Raw genomic sequence first — 14,529 nt, 5'->3', positions numbered from 1 at the left:
AATAAGCGGAAGAATGAGTACAGACAAACATCGCTTCTCACATATTGTTCCATAGTTTACTTATGTTTTAAAAATATGATAGCTATCCTTACCGATATTACTATGAACTTCTAATATAAGAAAGCTGACTGAAGTACTTTCAAACCGAATTTTGGTCAATAGGAGAGCGCAAAAACAGTTATCACTTCTCAGAAGGCAAAAATTCACGTCAAAAGCACTAAAATCGTGTCGGCGCCGTCGCAGTGGGAACGCTCGGTAACGAGCGTTCCCACTGCGATGGCGACGGCACGATTTTATTGCTTTTGACGTGGATTTTTGACTTCTGTGAAGTGATAATTGTTTTTTGCGATCTCCTATTAGGCAAAATTCGATTTATATGTTCCTCGTTAAATTTGTAATAATATTATAAAAGTCGTAGTGTAAACGCCAGATTACCGAGCGTTCATAGGGCAACACTGAGCAGCTAAGAAAATACGACTAATTATCAGGTAAATATGATGAGTAGATATTTTTGATAATTTTTAATACCTAATTAAAATATTTCGTATAAAATATGATTTCAGAAAAGGTCTAATTTTTATTTTTATTTGTAGCATAGAAAGGGTTAACTCGTACCTATTATTATTTATGAAAGAAATTATATAAAATGCCATTTTTGTTATGAGACCCGGAATGCACAGTTTATTCAAATTATATATTACGATATTCATTGGTGAGAATAGGAAAATCTAAGAAAACCTAATCTGTGATAATCGATCGGAATTACATTTATATAAAATCACTAATTAAGATCTCACAGACACGATAGAAAAATACTGATCCATATGAGATTCAAACCTAGGTCTTTCAGGTATTAGTCACCGACTTTATAGCACTGGTCTAGCATCATGAAAGTCACTTCTTCCTGTTTTAAATTCATGTCAATATTAAGCTACATTTTTCTTGTTTATAATGTATTTTTTATAAGCAAAAACTAGTTACGTCAAGGCTTATAGTAAACTCTACTTTATATGGTACATTTATCTTCATCTAAACGACCGAGGTCAGCAGCAAATATCCTGATTGTCTGTAATTGCACTTTGTAAATATATGTTGGTATTACAGTTACATTTAAAAATATAGACATTAATCATTTGACTATCGTCGATAATCGTCGGCGTGAGAATCATCACCAGATAATCTAGCATCGCGTGGTCATTTAAAGGCATTTTCTAATTAACTCTCGATGATGATTGGCATCTCGGCCCGCGGGTTTTGGCAGTTCAATCAGAACGAAAACAATTCGTGAAATAATCCACGGCAAATTGAGAGAAAATGAGACCAGGACACCTCATCTACCAGTTTTCACTTGACAAAAAGACCGTTTGCCCCACTTAGGTGCCAAAAATTGACAGGTGACTGATAAATATTGAGCGCGCATAAAAAATAAGGCAATTGTAATTTCAGCGATGCAAAAAATCAAGTCTGAACAGACATTACTGTAATTGATCGATCTGGATCGGAGAAAGAGATCGAGAATTAAACGATACGTTTCCGCTGGGGCATTTGAGACTAAATTATACGCTTTGAGGAAGCTTTGACATTCATTATGCTAAATTAGAAACTCGATGATGAGTCCGAGGAACGTGCGAATGATGACGCATAGGACATGATCGTCGTCTGATTATTGCAATTTGTATAATGAATAAGTGTGCACATTTAGATTCTATCGAGCACCAAATAAAGATAATAGTTTTGATCTATTTAATGCGTATTTTGCACATTAGATTAATTATTAAGTGTAGAGGAGAAAAATTATTTAAATTATACATACAGCAGAGGGAACGCAGAACGCCTGCGCTCTGCTCAAATAAGTATGTTAGATATATTAATTATTGGTTATTTTTATACATATCTTATACATTGACAGGTCTAAGTAAAGCTCACTGATGCTACCAATTTGATGAATTCTATGGTTATGAAGGTTTTCAGAAATTCGATAAAATTCGGAGGAAATTCTCAGCTGTCAGGATCAAAGTCCATAGCGAAAGGTTTCGATAATGGATAAAGATATTCTAATAAAACTCTCGGTACCAACTTTCAGGTTCTTAATGAAGTCGATAGGCTAGCCATAAAAGTAGTTGTTATCTGTACTAGCTAGTAGCCAGACAGACTTAAAGAAAGGGTTCCCCTGCTCATAACATTATGTTAATTGAAATATTGAAATCAAGGTTATCAAACAGTTTGTGGCTTAAAGCAAAACTTAAAAGAATATGTATTATTACCAGTGAAGTTATATTTTCACTGAAGTTTCAGTGAAATCATATACGAAAACATTTTTAATTGTAGATTTATATTTCTACTAACGAAAATGTAATTAAACTGATTGGCGCAAGTGAAATTATACACTGCTTTACAATGTCTGAAACTCAATTTGTGTGACAGTTGCGAAACGTCTATTTGCTATTCAAAGCAAAACTAACTTAAACGAATTAAGTAAACCCAACTTGACCTAATGAATTTTTTAAGACTAACAATAATTTTTAAACTTTAACACTGATTGTCACTAAACATTAATTAGTGATTTTTTAAATTGAATTATTTAAGTGAAATAATTACTGCTCTAAAATCCGAAAAATTTAGCGCCCCCAATTCACAGCCAGCAATTTACCGCCGCGTCAATTGATCGCATGAACAATTTATAACCAATAAATGATCGATAGCATATGTTATCGCCAGGCTATAAAAATAAGTTATTTTTAACATCACAGTGGAATTATAATTCAATTAACTGGCCTATTTAGTAAAATTACATTCATATGACTTTACTGTAACAGTTGCTAAAATAATTAATCAAGAAAAAGTTCAAAAACTATAAATATTTATAGAACTTCCATTAGGTTAGGTTGGGGTTTGATCAACAAATAGACGTTTCGCAATTGGAAAATTGAGTCTCGTAGACATTTTAGAACAGCGTATAATTTAAACCTCTTAATATACGTCTGGATATAATTTATTTTAGATTTGTCAATTAATAAGCAAGTTTGTATAAACACATATTATTGCTTCCAGACGGTAAAATATGCTAGCGATTAATTGCTGGTGGTGAATTGCAGCTGATAAATTTCCTAGACTCCTCTAAAGTATCACTTATAACCTTAACCTAACATATAGTTAATGAAACAAAGCTCAACCGTACCACTTTTAATATATTTCATTGTTTACCGATACTTTAGGACGTCTTTCTAAAAATGTGCATATTTGAAAATACCGTTTCTTTTGACTGATCATGGAATTGTTTCAGAGTGTATTTTTACTAGTGTTCTATTCTATATTATATGAAAGTGGCAATGGTTTTTAAAACACAAAAAATGTTAAATTTTAGATATGCCAGAAGAATTTGAAGAACTGTCAGATTTTTTGAACTTCGTTTCAACAATGAAGCACACATAAATTGAGAGCAAAGCAGATTTGGCACATTTTTAAATGTCAAGAACTGCAAAGGAAGTAATAAAAAGCTACTGCTTTCTGCAACAACTCATCTATGTAAATAATAATATTTTAGTCTAATGAATTTAAAAAAAGCAAATAATAGAAAGAAAATATTAATATTGTTTTGATAGCAAAAAGTTCAAATTTTGATATTTTTGTGTCAAAAATAAAACAATACCATTTCTCAAAAGCTATAAAAGTAAAACTGATTATTACAGTAAACCATATTCTCCATAATATCTGGTCTAAGCAAATATATGTATTTTGGAGTAATAGCTGAAAAAGTTCCGCATATTTGATCGATAATAAAAATAGCTGGCAATTTTAAATCGTCCATAAAATACATATTAAGATCAAGAAAATAATAAAATATGTTAATCTGTGGGGTCATCTTATTAAAACTCGTGTATAATAAGGATGAACTTGACAATAGAGTGCAAAGGAAGGAGCCACACAAAAGCCCTTGTATTGTCCAGAAAAAATAGCTTTACATAAATAACACGTAATTATTCTCCGATGCGTTGAAATAATATTTCTTTGTTGCGAAACGGGCATGGAAAATAATATATCACCGGACGACAAAAAGCACCGTAAATTCCCGTTACACTATTCGACCTCGTAAGGATGTCCATCAAGCAAATGTCACTTTATAGAGGCGTAGATATATTTTATTGGCTGAGGAAGAGTGCAACAATTGGCTGGCAACAAGACCTCTGAGGACCATCCAATAGACATCAACCCTTCGCCAGCTTCTCCGCCCGGAGAATAACGCAATATATGTAATATTATATAATAAATTATTACCAGTTTCCACCGGCTTCTTTCTGGCTGTGTTGTGACGTGACAAACCATGACAACACAGCCAACAACCTTTTGAAATAAGTAATGAGACATTACACAAAAATCAGTCAGTGTAAATTAGCGATATATGTTTTATTAATTATAAATTATTATTGCAGCTTAAAAAATACACTATGTACGACCTAGTCCAATTTTTTTTATTATCCACTACGATATTTATAGGTTAAATTAGGATATAATTTGTGATTATCTATCGGAATTATAATTATATAATGATCACTAATTCTGATCTTCCCGACACGATATAAATTTAAAATAATTGGAGCATCGTTTAATATAAAACAGCGAGTGCATATCTATATGATCAATTAGATCAATTAGACTACAGGCTACTTTTAAATGCGCCTTCTCATTATTGTCCGAACATGGCGAATCTTTAATCAGATTTCTAGGCCTGTAATTATATAGCGTGAAAATTTCTATAGCAATAAATCGATAATAATCGACCAAAATCGACCGCATCGATTAGCAGACCCATCTGATTAGTCCACAAACCAAAATAATAATAAGTGTGAAATCAACGAGAGAAACTTCTGTCGCCTCGAGCGCCACTTCCGAGTCCGATAACTTGTTTGCCAATAATCAAAACGCGACTTCTCCGCGTAGGCTTAGTTATCAGCTATATAATAAATCAATAGGGCAAATAAGTATCTTGTATGAAACGAGAAGACACTAACGCAGCATAGGTACATTCTCGCGAAATGTGGACATGGCCGTTTTTGATCGAGCACCGTCAGGCGTTACACGTGTTTCGTGCCGTGAGTCAATTACGATGCGGCATTTGATTGACCGGGGAATTCTCGGGATATAGCGTAATGACTCGACTTACGTAATCAGTTCATGTTTCATCGACGTTTAAATTCTTTGAAACATCTAAATTTAGTTTTTAAAACTAATTAAACATAAGTTGGTCAAATCTAAGTGAATCGATTTGTGTACATTTTTTATGTATAGATTCTGAAAGTCGGTTAGTTCGAATCTCGTTTATAGAAACCTGATCGATTTTATTGCTTGTTTTCGATAGAATGCAATAAACCAAACCGGAATGAAAAATATAAAAATATAGTAAGAACAAGTCATATTTTAATAGCTCGTAGTAGGAATGTTAAATTATGTTAAAGAACTAATTAAACTATTAAAGAAGTAATTTCAGATGTAAAATAATGTCTTTAAATAAATAGAGTATACAAGCATATGTTCTAAAAGTATTTTTTGCAAAAAACAGTCATGGTGATGCAACGACAAACAAATTTAACAAAAAGTATTCCAAGAATTGTCATACCGGATATTTGAACAGAAATGACGATTGCTAATATTACGTGTAGGCGTTGGTTACGTCGAATGTCGTCTAAATAATAAAATATACTATGATTTACCATAAAAAACTAAAGACAGATTTAAAATCAACATAGCATTGTATGACTAAAGTACAGTTTATAATTTGAATCAACAAAAAGTGTAATACATTGTAATTGTTGTATTAACTCTTCGTCACTAGAAGCAGTAAAAAATAATGAAATCGACTATTACAAAAAGTACCTACATGCAAGCAAAAAACTAATTACAACAATAAACTCTCTACATCACTGTCATATTTAAAAAAATATCATTTCGTAAAAAAGCTGAGTATAATCTTCAATATTAAAAATTTCACTTTATAACAAAGCATTAAATAAATGCAATACTTAGTAATATAGTAAATCAAAAGAGTTTTTAAATAACAGAATCAATTATAGATATAACCGATTACATAGTTATTAGAAATTTATTGTATATTACATAAGTGAAGTTCATGACATTCATATACATAATCATTTGAGTTTTTAAAGATATTAGTAATTGCATGTACGTATATAATAGTATAAAAAACCAAACGATATTAGTTAGAAAATTATTAATTACCAACATAAATATTATATTTTAACCTACTTTTAATTGCACCACTGTAATTAATTAATGACTAGAAGCAAGCAATCATTTTTGAACGATATCTAAAAAAATAAGACATTATAGGAAAAACTCGAATTTAAAATCTTATCTTTGTGTCAATACATATACAAATTTGTTTGACATTGTTTTTTTATTTAGAAAATCACTTTTTACTAGTACATCTAAAATATTTTTGATTCTTTCTTGAAAGATCCGGCAATTTGCACCAAAGTATCAAAAGCGGATATATCAGATTTCGGCAACTAAAGGGTTAAGGTAGCTAGATGATAATCGATTTAATATTCAACAATAGCACATATACAGTGAACTTCCTAGGAAATAAATTGCAGTGTAGATGTTTTACATTAATATGCGAGTTAATAAAGTAGTAGTTCAAAATCTATCGTATCTTATAATTTTGAAAAACTTCATGGGTTTTTTGGCGGACGAATGGTGATTGATGGCAATTAGGCACAGATTGGACCACTGTAGTATTTGTTTTTTATTGAAAGTGTTTAGAATTAGTTACATGTTATTGAATGATGCGAATGATCGCCTCCACAGTTTCTGTACTGCTCGATTATCAAGCGCTTATAATGAGACTTTTTATAACAATGTTACGAGTAAGAACCGAATAAAGCATATCTAAACCGAATTTTGCCTAATAGGAGAACGCAAAAAAAGTTATCCCTTTTCAGAAGTCAAAAATTCACGTCAAATGCAATAAAATCGTGCCGTCACCGTCGCAGTGGGAACGCTCGGTAATCTGGCGTTCACCCTACGACTTTTATAATAGTATTACAAATTTAATGAGGAACATATAAACCAAATTTTACCCAATATGAGAGAGCAAAAAACAATTAACTCTTCCCAGAAGTCAAAAATCCACGCGAAAAGCAATAAAATCGTGCCGGCGCCGTCGCAGTGTGAACGCTCGGTAACGAGCGTTAGCGTTAACGACAGGACTATCTGCAGCATACACATTGATAAGCATAACTTTTATGCATTATAGCTACAGCTTTGTCCATATTTAATTACCGAATAATATGTTTTAATATCATCTCTGTGTCAAAAACATGTAATTGAAACATATACGTTTAATGATGATTTTTAAATATTTTTAGGCCTCAGTTTTTCACCGGCGCAGTACAGTATCAATGGCAGATTCCTTCGCGAATAGACAGAAAGAGACGTGACGATGTTCACAATCAGATTCCTCCATAGGTATACCTCTACATCGACTCTGCGTTGAGCCATTCAGGTCGGGAGTCGATAACAGTAAACGGCGTGTATGCAAGAGTACCGTTGATATCGCGGCAGAGGTATTGACAACCGGCCCTTGCGCCCGAGGACTGGTCGGACCGGTGACCCGCAAGGGCGAATTATGCATTGCCCACCGCCGAAACTCACTGACTGACCCAATTCTGCTATGTGTCGAGATATACCAGTTTTTCATTGCCGGAGAGCTGCGATAAATTCACAGCGGCCATTGGCGACGCGTGGCGGGTGTCTGCCCGCTGGTTTGGCGTGGGCGATTTAGATTTGGATAAATAATAAATAAATAATGGATTCAACGACATGGGTTTCTCACCCACTCGCTCTAATGTCAACAATCTTAAGAACGTGTCTCTAGACAGTGTCATTCAAAAATATGTTATGTATACTGATTTCGAGAAGGCCTTTGACAAAGTGAAATAGGATATTTTAATTAACAAGCTGTTAGTGTTGATATTCGTGTATTTTTGTTTGTGCGCGATGTGTCAACATAAAATGATCTAACGGTACTTAACAATTCCCAGTAATTATGTTATGTAACAGAGAAATGACCGCGCCTTTTTTACGGTAGGGATGGCTGGCGAAATGAAAATAAAAGCTGGTATTGCATACACGATATTCTTTCTGCTATTTGTACATTTTTATATCTATACAGACATTTTTACCCGTATAGTTAAATATTAGCAATAAGTAAGTGTCGATAAAAATATTTAAATAAAAAAACGTATTTGAAAAAAATTCGCGAAATGTACTAGATGATATTATTAAAATAATAAGAAATAATTCAAATGTGTTGACACAAGTTTTTTATTGTTGTAACAACCAAATACTATTGTTTTTTATTACCACGCGTCATTGAGAGAACACAAAAAATTCTAAATTGTAAAATACATATTTATAAAATAATTTATTTAAAAATGCAAATCAATGTTTTCTTTAAAAAAATCGCATATGTTAGGCCAAATTGTCTGCGACTAAAAAGGTTATGCAGTATATACGTATTTTTTATTCTATAATATTTATTTATCATAAATAAGTATAGAATGATTTAAGAGATGGAGTTACACCCTAATGCCTCTGAATCTCAATTGATCTAATTTATTATTAATATAAGCTTCTTTTATTGATTACATAGGCCTGCTACGTAAAAGTTATCTTGAATTTAAATAATGAATACTATAGTTTTTCAGTTGCTAATAACCGAAAAAATAATATTTAAAAAATCGCCGGTCCCTTCGTCCGCCTACAGTGTGTACCAGTACAAATGCAATAGATTTTTCTAAGGAATCTCCAGAACTTCTAGGTTCCTTTTCTTGGTTTCAAAGTAGAGAAAGAGAGTTTGTTCCTTTTTTACTCAAGAGGTGATCTTGTTTTTTTTAAATATGTTTGCGGATTCATGGTAGCTTTCAACATTGAATATAACCCTGACTTTTGGATGGTTTTTATAGATTCATCAGAAAGCAGTATTCTTACACAACGGTAATAAATATGCATATTTGCCTGTATGACATTCAGTTCATTTGAAAGAATGCTACGAAAACCTTGAGTTGACTCTTAACAAACTTTCATACGCATATCATAAATGGACAATTTGTGGCGACTTAAAAGTAATATCGATGATACTTGATCAGCACAGTGATTACACCAAATTCCCATGTTTTATTTGAGTATGAGATAGCCGTGTCAGAGAAGATTATTATATTAAAATAGTATGGCCGAAAGAAGATCGGAAATATATTACTTTAATTGAGAATGCTCAATTGATCTAAAAAGTTTAACTTCCACTAAGCTGGACCTGATGAAATAATCTGTCAAAAATTTGCCAAAAGAAGGAGAATGTTTAAAGTATCTCTATGACCAATTCCTTACGTTGTCAAAGGCAAAGTTGAAGGAATGCATTGCATTATTGGACCCAACATAAAAACACTTATTATTTTAAAGCCTCGAAAACGCGTGAAACCAACTGCGAAGTTTCGCATGACGCGCGAACGGACCGTAATGTGTTAATATTTCCCCGCCGATAAAATCAATGTTTTGAATATAAAAACGATACAAATACCACTGTTCCTTATTTTTTTTAAATGCAAATTCAGATGGAAACCTAATATTAAAACTAATTTAGAAAAAATATATCTCGCTAATAGAATCAATCGATAATTCGAATTACATTATAAAGTTAATTTTTGTTTTAATTATTAAACCTTTGTTTTGCAAGAAAACTCGTTTGAATTTGGGTCACCACATCAGATGGTTCTCAATATTTAAATACAACGTCATGGTTAATTGACATTTAAGGTTACATAAGCAGCTTTTGACATATAAGGTTTCGTTTCAAACCATAATAGCATTAAAATAAATTTTCAGAAAAATTCAGACAATTACTGCATTTATTTTAAAATACAGTAATGACTCTCTATAAACGTAATTTGATTATGCATATATTAAATATTTTTAGCCTAATAACTCATTATAAAAAATACGCAATAAGCGAAACAATACTACACATATTTAAATAATTATTCAAGAAAAAGTGAAGCAATAAATATTAGCATAATGCCAAAGAGGAAAAATACAATAAAAACTGCAAGCCGACGAATTCTTTCAAATACACAATAGACTAAAAAATGTAAGATTTAATTGCGCAATAATTTATAATCAATTCCATGTCTTTTAATTCAATTGTATACTATTTTATAAAAATAATTGAAAAAAATAGCTTTAATGGTTAATAAATGACTGGAAATTGAGCTATTTTAGAAAACACGACCAGGTGTCGTAAATTATGACAAATTAAAACGAGGAATGATTTGTCGGTAGATTAGACTTGCTAGATATCCAATCTGCTCTGTACTATGTTATATGTATATTTATTATTATACAGTATGTGTATATTATAAAATATGTATGCAGATAAATACACGTTCTCGTTTAATAACCGTGATTTATCGGCGCGATTATGAAACGATGCCGCGTAGATATTTATTATATTATACATAGGTATGTACTATATTTAATACATCTGTATGTTTTATAGTAATAAATAAATTTTAGTTCAAAACGGTTGTTAAAATTACTCACTCGAACGGGTCCGGTCCGGCAGACGTGCGATTTCGAATTACTCTTTGATCTGTAAAACAACAAATTACGAACGTTAGTAATTAATGATGATACGGAAAAATTAGCTAAATTACTAAATTATACGTTAGTGATTGAAATAAATCAATCTCTTAAATGTTAAATATATAAATATACGTGTATAATAGATGCTTAGAACTAACGATCACATTTTTTACGTCTTAAACATTTTCTATATATTTATGATTGAATTAAAAAATATTTAATCGATCAACAATTTCATTTCAATTTAATATACTATATGTACATAGATAAATTGTTTATAACGAAATTAAAAAAGTAGCAATCTAGTCAAAATAAATAATACGAATCAAAGAAAAACCTGCAATAAATATAATTAGTAACATAAAATAAAATACTATATATTATATAATATAAAATTTGTTTTACATGATTCAGTATGTAGTTTATATAAAATAGTAAATTTACCACCGGAAAGTTAATGAGTAGCCAAATTGACCGATAATAAACCATTTATATAAAAGTAATATAACACAACAGCTAACCAAATGGACAATTTACTATTTCACTACTGTTAACTAATAATACGTCTATGTACTGTTATTAGTGATATTTTAAATATTAAATAAGGTTTTTTTTTTACCGATAGTGATGTCGAATGCCGTTGTCACTGTGTTGACGTATTTTAGTTTGTGTTTATATTATTTAAATAAAAAAAATCACACATATTTTAGATGCTTTCTATATTTAAATACACTTCACAAGGATTTAATATATAACAATAATCCTTTATTGGATTTTTCAAAACTTTAATCACTGATTTAGAGGTATGACTTTATTGTTTTTTAATGATTACCTAGCCAATTGACCGTTAGCTTTCATGGTGAAAACATTTATATAAATTAAAATAGCAAATTATCCACAATTTAGTATAAATAAAAAATGATATTAATGTGTATTAGTTAATTAGATTATCAACAAGACAAATTTTAATTTGTCGGTTATAAACAATTAACGGTGATAATGAGTAATATATCGGGTTAAGGGTAAAAATATGGAAAGCCCTTATATTTATGTGGCTTAGGTATGCAAAAAAAACAGTAAAACACGCCTAAAATAATGCAATTAACACAAAATCTGGACTGTTTTAAATTGAGAAAAAATGTCACTCTCTTATATGAGTAAAATAAATTTATACTGAACAAATGAATTGCGTTACATTTGTCGTCAAGGTGATGAAATATATTATCGAACATAATTTACCGTTTCACCATTTATTTGTTTTTTATTTAATTTTCAAACTTTACTATTATATATACATACATATAAAATATATGCAAATCATTCTTAACTTGTGGTATATGTATTAGTATATACACAATGACATGCTAAAATAATTTTTCTGTTATTGCGAAATTTACTTTTATATTAAAATGGCAAAGTAATAAAAATCAACGTTTATGGTCATTAATACAATGAGTCACATGCATATCCATCTAGTCTTTTATATATATTAATGAAGCGTGTTAATAATGTATTATTTTTGATTTTAGGTTTTTTAAGTGGAATATTTTATTCAATATTTAAAGAATTTGTAAAAAAAATATATATTTATTAAAAATAAAACAAAATATGATGATTTCGAAGGTGATACATATTTTTGCACACTTCTCTACATACATACAAAATAAATCAACGATTCTCAACCTGTGGTCTAGCTAATAGCTTATATATGAAATGTGAAAAAATGTAAAATTTTATAAAGCATTTTTTTATTATATAAAATTTAATTTGTACAAATATTTTTATAACGCTGCGTAAGTAAAGGCGGGTTCATGCATACTTCTTGAAAGGAATGACAAAAAATTGTTTACAATTTTTCAACACTCAAACTCGCATTATTTTTGCTTAACCACTTCATCCTCGGGTTTATTTTAAAAAAATAATCACCTTTTTTTATTGCGATTTATTATGTGATGTGTTATGAGAATGATGAAAAAATCAGTTTAAAATTATTTATTCATAATTATTATTATTATTACACTTTTAAATTTTTTTTTTTTAATTAATAAAAATTGTAAGTTGCCTCCTTTGCTGTTTCTTTTCATCCAAACTCTAAGCATTACATAGAAATACATATGTATGTGTGTGTATGTTACGTAATGTTTGTTGTCAAATAAAAAAAAATACCTTATAATACAGTATGGTGATTTTTGAAACAAAGTGTAACGCATAAAGCAACCATGCATTCTGGACAATGGTATTGCGCGTCTCTTCTAATTTTTTCCCCATTCGCGTCAAACAAACTAAATTTTGGTTCTGATTTTTGTGGATTTTACACGAATATATTTTACCATCTGGTTATAATACTCAGTTCTGAATGAATAGATCTTCTGAGAAAATATTTGAAACTTATGGTTTCTGTTTTGTTACCTAATTTATGATGACATCCAGAAATAAAGTAAATATATTCGAATTGTCTGATAATTTCCGCAGTCCATGGAAGTGGGTGAAATGAAAGCAATCTAAATGAAAGCAACCTGATCGTGTAAAATAAATACTAGCATCATAAAGTGTCAGTTTTTTTATTTGATTTATGAGGGGTAAATGTCTTCAATATAAATGCACATGTGAGAGAATGCATAGATAGAAACGTGTAAAAAAATACTAGCATCATAAAGCAGGGGTAGCCAACCCAAATGATCTTGCTACTACTTTGGAAATGCATCATAACGGAAATGCGAGCCACATATAAAATTATATATCCCCATATTAGATTTTGATACACTATAGACATTTTTTGGAGTGAAAAATTAAAACGTAATGAGTTATTATTATTGTGTTTAGTATTATTCTTACATGTAAACATAGATAATATAATAATAATGATACTAAACGTTAATTGTAAAAAAATATATAATACTAAAAATGAAATATAAAAAATATATAAATAAAAATGTTCAAAGCAAGCCGCGGGTTGGCCACCCCTGTCGTAAAGTGTCATTTTTTAAATTTAATTTATGAGGATCAAATGTCTTCGATACAAACGCACATATGAGAGAATGCGTAGTAACGCAAGGTATTATGCAGAACGATTTTTTTTAATATAGAGTTCACACGCGCCCGTGCGTGTATGCGTCTAACGCCAAAAACATTTTGAACGCGCCCGTGCGTATAAAAGGGTGAAGTGGTTAAGTAATAAAAGAAGACGCTCAGATAATAAAAATTTCCGAAGGTGTTCGTGCAGATGTTTCAAAATATGCATATTTTCTCGGAAGATTAAAAGTATTTGAATGACCAACAATTTTTTGCCATTTTCTATTAATCTAACCGGCCAGCGGTTTATCTTTGCTTTGGTGATCTAAGAACCCGGTCTGATAAAAATAAATTACGCATGGGATTCGGGAGAAAGTAAAACGATTTAAGGATATTTTTATTTTTCGCTAATCCAAATTGTTATTGAATGTTATTGACGATTGTCTCACGATTATTATTGACAGCCGAAAGGGCCTTAAAATTTTTGTTAAAACAATTTGAAAAAAAAAATATTCGCAGATTATTTAATGGCTTGACGAATTCTAAGGACTCTCGTGACTTCGTTAAATCATTAGAATCCATTAAAGAAATGAAAAGGTCTTCGATAAAGTTTGTCATTGGTTATTTTAAGAAAATTTTTGGATTTCGTTTTTTTTGCGATTTTCTATTACTCTAACCGGCCGGCGGTTTTATGTTTGTATTGATGATCTATAACCTGCTTCGATATGAATTAATTACGTATGGGAATCGCAGAATGCAAAACGATTTAGTACTATTTTTATTTTTCGAAAATGCTAAAAGGTTTTTTTACATTGTTTATATGCAATAATATGCCAATATAAATTATTTGTCATTACAAAA

General features: G+C 30.5%; 1 protein-coding gene across 3 annotated transcripts in view; it reads right to left on the bottom strand.

Moving 5' to 3' along the window:
* The window catches only part of smash (smallish), a 180,121-nt gene that overhangs the window by 118,223 nt on the left and 47,369 nt on the right, over positions 1-14,529 (bottom strand). For all 3 annotated transcript variants that reach the window (XM_088205662.1, XM_088205664.1, XM_088205663.1), the window contains exon 2: positions 10,615-10,663. The gene's annotated coding sequence lies outside the window, so the exon portion shown is untranslated. The remainder of the gene's footprint in view (positions 1-10,614; positions 10,664-14,529) is intronic.

Source organism: Plectrocnemia conspersa, unplaced genomic scaffold (assembly GCF_051122295.1).
Source record: "Plectrocnemia conspersa isolate PC_06_02 unplaced genomic scaffold, ASM5112229v1 ptg000002l, whole genome shotgun sequence".
Lineage (NCBI taxonomy): Eukaryota > Metazoa > Arthropoda > Insecta > Trichoptera > Polycentropodidae > Plectrocnemia > Plectrocnemia conspersa.
This window is presented reverse-complemented; position numbering and strand designations above follow the sequence as displayed.